The sequence below is a fragment of the Sinocyclocheilus grahami genome, unplaced genomic scaffold, assembly GCF_001515645.1.
Source record: "Sinocyclocheilus grahami isolate Dianchi unplaced genomic scaffold, SAMN03320097.WGS_v1.1 scaffold1522.1, whole genome shotgun sequence".
NCBI lineage: Eukaryota > Metazoa > Chordata > Actinopteri > Cypriniformes > Cyprinidae > Sinocyclocheilus > Sinocyclocheilus grahami.
Genome location: NW_015506701.1, coordinates 361,350 through 368,925, shown reverse-complemented (window position 1 = coordinate 368,925; position 7,576 = coordinate 361,350). Strand labels below are relative to the sequence as shown.

General features: G+C 31.0%; 1 protein-coding gene across 1 annotated transcript in view; it reads left to right on the top strand.

Annotated features, from left to right (window-relative positions):
- The window catches only part of LOC107570927 (vertebrate ancient opsin-like), a 20,998-nt gene that overhangs the window by 6,717 nt on the left and 6,705 nt on the right, over positions 1-7,576 (top strand). The gene's annotated exons all lie outside the window — the stretch shown is intronic.

Genomic DNA, 7,576 nt, shown 5'->3' with positions numbered 1-7,576 from the left:
TGGGTGGATGGGTGGATGGATGGATGGATGGATGGATGGATGGATGGATGAATGGATGGATGGATGGATGGATGGATGATAGATAGATAGATAGATAGATAGATAGATAGATAGATAGATAGATAGATAGATAGATGGATGAATGGATGGATGGATGGATGAAAGATGGATGGAATACCAAGCTAAAATAAAAAGAGAACAAAAAACACATGGCTAGTATCATAACAGTGAATGATTTACATGTGCATTGAAAAGAAAAACTTTTCTTTGTAATTGTTTGTGAAATTTACTAGCAATTTCTAAGTGAAAAAGTGTCCTCAACTATTTTTTTGGTTTGAATTGGAATGTCAAACCATTTCCCCTTCATTCAAAACACTGCATTTACATGCAGATCATTTATTCCTTCAGACTATCAGATTCACTGTCAATCAGAAAACAGAAGCGCTCAATAATACTGACTGGACTATCAACAGGACCGGATAGCTGTTGGGTTAAATCGAGGTTAAATTATATCTAATGTCACCTTTAAATGGCACGCTTGCCATGCACGCCTCATGAGGACAATACAGCATTTTATCCATCACTTCCCATCTGAAGATCAATATGTGCTGAATGTGTGATAGGGAATAAGCTTATATTTAGTGTATGTTGGTTTAATGACGGCTTGTTCTTCAGGTGTTTTCACACAGACAGTTGCAGTAGTTACTAGCTGTTTCATGCACTACTCTCATTGACAGTCACTGCATTGCACTACTGCTCATTTCCATAAATTAAACTCAATTTTGATGCATCAGAAACAGTCACTGTCGCTCACGTCGCCTCAACTCAGTCTAACTGCCCTTTAAAGAAGATCAACATGAATACAAAGTACTGTTTGCTTTCCAAACCCAGCTAACAAGGAATATTCTCAGAACATTCTGGCAATGTTTTCTAAGTTATGAAACGACGTTCTTCCAGTAATGCTAGTAGAACATTCGTTCAGACTTCTCTGGGTGTTAATAATGTTCTCAAAATTGTTCATGGAATGTTTTATTTCTGGAACGTTTTAGTTGGACATTCATCCAATGCTTTTAAATGTTACTACTTGTTTCGGAATATACAGAGAACATTCAAAAGTAACATTATACAATTTAAAGTTCCCTGAACATTTGCATAACAGAACGTTTTTAAACATTAAAAAAATGGACATTCTGAATGTTCAGAGTGCATTCAGAAATAACGTTTTCATAACCTCATGGGAACTTTGGCAAAAAATTTGGAAAATGTATAAAATGGAATGTTTGCTTAACATTTGCATATGAAAAGTTTTTTTTAAAAACTTGATAATGTTTAGAGAACATTCTGAAATTACATTTTAATGACTTAATGATAAGGTTAGCAAAACATTAAGAAAATATTTGGAAAATTCCACGTGTTTGCATAACAAAAAAGTGTTTTTGTTGTTGTTGTTAAACATTGAAAAAACTGGATGTTTTGCATGTACGTTCATAAATAATATTTTCATAACTTCTTGGGAAAGTTTAGAAAATGTTTGGAGTATTCTAAAATGAAATGTTCCCTCAATGCATTAAAAAAAAAACATTTTAAACATAAAAAAAAAACTGGGTGTTTTGAACATTCAGAAATCATTCAGAAATAACTTTTTTATAAGTTAACAGAAATGTCAGCAAATCGTAATCGAAGCATGTTCCTGATTCATATGCATGTCTTTCAAAGAAAAATAATTTGTCTGAAGTATCTTCAGTTGTTGTGCAACACAACAAACCTACATACTGTATATGTGCAGGGATTTTCTGGTACTTTCTACAGAATGCTCGTGCACCGATGTCGAAGCAGCCGTAGTTCTGCATGTGATGTGATATGATTGGATCACTGTCTATGGGTCTTTGTGCAGGCAGAATTTCTTGAAAATCTGTCAGGCTTGTATCAGAGAGGACACAGTAAATGAGGGCTCTTTCTATGCACATCTTCTAATTGTCTAAAATCTTTTCATTTTCAAACGAGGGACGCCACAATACAGGATGAGTAGGTTTAATGGATGGAACTCCTTATTCAAGCCTAAACCAGCAGCTAATTGACTAGCTCAGATTTATTGTCTCTTTTCTGCTAATTAGTTCTTTTATCCATAAATGGCAGCCTTGTTCTGACATGCTGATTTATTTGAATTCATTTTGGCCGTGTGAAATACTCACCGCTAGGATTTCTTACTTGTTCAAAGTCTGTTTTACCTTTGACATCTTTATCTTTAAACATCATTATGTGCTTTAGTATGGAAATGAAAAAAAGAAAGAAAGTGAAAAAAGAAAGGTACTGTAATTGTGACATTTTATTTCATAATTCTGAGTTTATATCTGCAATTCTGAGTTTATATCTCACAATTCAGAGTTTATATCTCACGATTCTGAGTTTATATCTCATGATTCTGAGTTTATATCTCATAATTCAGAGTTTATATCTCATAATTCAGAGTTTATATCTCATAATTCAGTTTATATCTCATGATTCAGTTTATATCTCATGATTCAGTTTATATCTCGCAATTCTGAGTTTATATCTCATGATTCAGTTTATATCTCATGACTCAGTTTATATCTCATAATTCAGTTTATATCTCACGATTCTGAGTTTATATCTCATGATTCAGTTTATATCTCATGATTCAGTTTATATCTCATAATTCAGTTTATATCTCATAATTCAGTTTATATCTCACAATTCAGTTTATATCTCATAATTCAGAGTTTATATCTCGCAATTCTGAGTTTATATCTCATAATTCAGTTTATATCTCATAATTCAGAGTTTATATCTCACAATTCAGAGTTTATATCTCACAATTCAGAGTTTATATCTCACAATTCAGAGTTTATATCTCACAATTCAGAGTTTATATCTCACAATTCAGAGTTTATATCTCACAATTCAGAGTTTATATCTCACAATTCAGAGTTTATATCTCACAATTCAGAGTTTATATCTCACAATTCAGAGTTTATATCTCACAATTCAGAGTTTATATCTCACAATTCAGAGTTTATATCTCACAATTCAGAGTTTATATCTCACAATTCAGAGTTTATATCTCACAATTCAGAGTTTATATCTCACAATTCAGAGTTTATATCTCACAATTCAGAGTTTATATCTCACAATTCAGAGTTTATATCTCACAATTCAGAGTTTATATCTCACAATTCAGAGTTTATATCTCACAATTCAGAGTTTATATCTCACAATTCAGAGTTTATATCTCACAATTCAGAGTTTATATCTCACAATTCAGAGTTTATATCTCACAATTCAGAGTTTATATCTCACAATTCAGAGTTTATATCTCACAATTCAGAGTTTATATCTCACAATTCAGAGTTTATATCTCACAATTCAGAGTTTATATCTCACAATTCAGAGTTTATATCTCACAATTCAGAGTTTATATCTCACAATTCAGAGTTTATATCTCACAATTCAGAGTTTATATCTCACAATTCAGAGTTTATATCTCACAATTCAGAGTTTATATCTCACAATTCAGAGTTTATATCTCACAATTCAGAGTTTATATCTCACAATTCAGAGTTTATATCTCACAATTCAGAGTTTATATCTCACAATTCAGAGTTTATATCTCACAATTCAGAGTTTATATCTCACAATTCAGAGTTTATATCTCACAATTCAGAGTTTATATCTCACAATTCAGAGTTTATATCTCACAATTCAGAGTTTATATCTCACAATTCAGAGTTTATATCTCACAATTCAGAGTTTATATCTCACAATTCAGAGTTTATATCTCACAATTCAGAGTTTATATCTCACAATTCAGAGTTTATATCTCACAATTCAGAGTTTATATCTCACAATTCAGAGTTTATATCTCACAATTCAGAGTTTATATCTCACAATTCAGAGTTTATATCTCACAATTCAGAGTTTATATCTCACAATTCAGAGTTTATATCTCACAATTCAGAGTTTATATCTCACAATTCAGAGTTTATATCTCACAATTCAGAGTTTATATCTCACAATTCAGAGTTTATATCTCACAATTCAGAGTTTATATCTCACAATTCAGAGTTTATATCTCACAATTCAGAGTTTATATCTCACAATTCAGAGTTTATATCTCACAATTCAGAGTTTATATCTCACAATTCAGAGTTTATATCTCACAATTCAGAGTTTATATCTCACAATTCAGAGTTTATATCTCACAATTCAGAGTTTATATCTCACAATTCAGAGTTTATATCTCACAATTCAGAGTTTATATCTCACAATTCAGAGTTTATATCTCACAATTCAGAGTTTATATCTCACAATTCAGAGTTTATATCTCACAATTCAGAGTTTATATCTCACAATTCAGAGTTTATATCTCACAATTCAGAGTTTATATCTCACAATTCAGAGTTTATATCTCACAATTCAGAGTTTATATCTCACAATTCAGAGTTTATATCTCACAATTCAGAGTTTATATCTCACAATTCAGAGTTTATATCTCACAATTCAGAGTTTATATCTCACAATTCAGAGTTTATATCTCACAATTCAGAGTTTATATCTCACAATTCAGAGTTTATATCTCACAATTCAGAGTTTATATCTCACAATTCAGAGTTTATATCTCACAATTCAGAGTTTATATCTCACAATTCAGAGTTTATATCTCACAATTCAGAGTTTATATCTCACAATTCAGAGTTTATATCTCACAATTCAGAGTTTATATCTCACAATTCAGAGTTTATATCTCACAATTCAGAGTTTATATCTCACAATTCAGAGTTTATATCTCACAATTCAGAGTTTATATCTCACAATTCAGAGTTTATATCTCACAATTCAGAGTTTATATCTCACAATTCAGAGTTTATATCTCACAATTCAGAGTTTATATCTCACAATTCAGAGTTTATATCTCACAATTCAGAGTTTATATCTCACAATTCAGAGTTTATATCTCACAATTCAGAGTTTATATCTCACAATTCAGAGTTTATATCTCACAATTCAGAGTTTATATCTCACAATTCAGAGTTTATATCTCACAATTCAGAGTTTATATCTCACAATTCAGAGTTTATATCTCACAATTCAGAGTTTATATCTCACAATTCAGAGTTTATATCTCACAATTCAGAGTTTATATCTCACAATTCAGAGTTTATATCTCACAATTCAGAGTTTATATCTCACAATTCAGAGTTTATATCTCACAATTCAGAGTTTATATCTCACAATTCAGAGTTTATATCTCACAATTCAGAGTTTATATCTCACAATTCAGAGTTTATATCTCACAATTCAGAGTTTATATCTCACAATTCAGAGTTTATATCTCACAATTCAGAGTTTATATCTCACAATTCAGAGTTTATATCTCACAATTCAGAGTTTATATCTCACAATTCAGAGTTTATATCTCACAATTCAGAGTTTATATCTCACAATTCAGAGTTTATATCTCACAATTCAGAGTTTATATCTCACAATTCAGAGTTTATATCTCACAATTCAGAGTTTATATCTCACAATTCAGAGTTTATATCTCACAATTCAGAGTTTATATCTCACAATTCAGAGTTTATATCTCACAATTCAGAGTTTATATCTCACAATTCAGAGTTTATATCTCACAATTCAGAGTTTATATCTCACAATTCAGAGTTTATATCTCACAATTCAGAGTTTATATCTCACAATTCAGAGTTTATATCTCACAATTCAGAGTTTATATCTCACAATTCAGAGTTTATATCTCACAATTCAGAGTTTATATCTCACAATTCAGAGTTTATATCTCACAATTCAGAGTTTATATCTCACAATTCAGAGTTTATATCTCACAATTCAGAGTTTATATCTCACAATTCAGAGTTTATATCTCACAATTCAGAGTTTATATCTCACAATTCAGAGTTTATATCTCACAATTCAGAGTTTATATCTCACAATTCAGAGTTTATATCTCACAATTCAGAGTTTATATCTCACAATTCAGAGTTTATATCTCACAATTCAGAGTTTATATCTCATGATTCTGAGTTTATATCTCACAGTTCTGAGTTTATATCTGAGAATTCTAAGTTTATATACCACAGTTTTTGTGAGAAACTGTCCAAATTGTGACCTAAAAAAACGTTTTTTTCCTTTTTGGCTGGGCATAAAGGAGCTTCTTTAGTGAGCCTGGACAGGCTAGAGACTGAGAAACAGTTGATCGTATGAAAAAGGAGCAGGTTTATTTATAGCAGTTTACACATTAGGCTGCATGTGATGCGTTTACTCTTATTTGACATGACAAAACACATTGTATAACAATAAAGAATTGCATGATCATGAGAAAACTTAAATTACTGGCACATCAGGGCATCATTTCAGTGTTATTAATATAAACACCTGACTATACACCTTCACTATAGACACAACATCCTTTTAGAGACAAGTCATCTTTATTTGTAAAGCGCTTAATACAATACAGATTGTCAGAGCATATACTGTATATATATATATATATATATATATATTTAGTCATTTACATTATATACAGTGTATATATATATATATATATATATGTACAGTGCATGCATATTTATTATGCAAGTTGATATTAAGAGGACACGACTAGAAATCAGTGGTTAAGTTGTATTTACAACACTGTTCCAGAACAGTTCAACCCAAATATTCAGATGTGTTTCCTGATCCTGGGAGAGTAGACTTCAATGCCGGCTGTTCTGACTCACAGACTGTAAGTAAGTTTTTTTATATTTAAAAATTTGCCACTGACGATTCAAACGCGAGTTTTAAGCAGTGTAGAGTAGCAATTGTTGTTTGTCGATGCAACGCAACGCGTAAAAAGACAGTATAAGTCATTATAATCCGTAACTATGTCCCCACTGGATGCAACAAATGCCTCGTTTATAATGGGTTTTAATGTTTTTGTCTCGTCGCTCTGGCCAGACATGACAGCACAATATGGTAAGGGGCATAACATTTCCGTCACACGCTTGAGGTATTCGGCCAATCACAACGCACTGGATAGCTGGCCAATCAGAGCACACCTCGCTTTTCAGACCGATGAGCTTTGTAAAAATCGATGCGTTTCAGAAAGGCGGGGCATAGAGGAGAAACAATAATGTACAGTATGTGGAAAATAATGTGTTTTTTGAACCTTAAACCGCATAAACACATTTCATTACACCAACTACACAAAATAATGTTATTTTTAGCAACATCATATGACCCCTTTAAAAAAACAGAATATACTGTATAACTGTATATATATATATATATATATATATATATATATTTAGTCATTTACATTATATACAGTGTATATATATATATATATATATATGTACAGTGCATGCATATTTATTATGCAAGTTGATATTCTGATCATATATTTTTCGAGGCACATTTTACCAATTCCATAGTCTTAATAACTACTATTCATTTTGTATTTAATCATTTATAAATGACATATAATTGTTCATGAAGGCTTATATCTGGTGTGCATAATTATTAAGCAGGTTTTCTTTTACAGATAAAATGAGCCAAAAAAGAG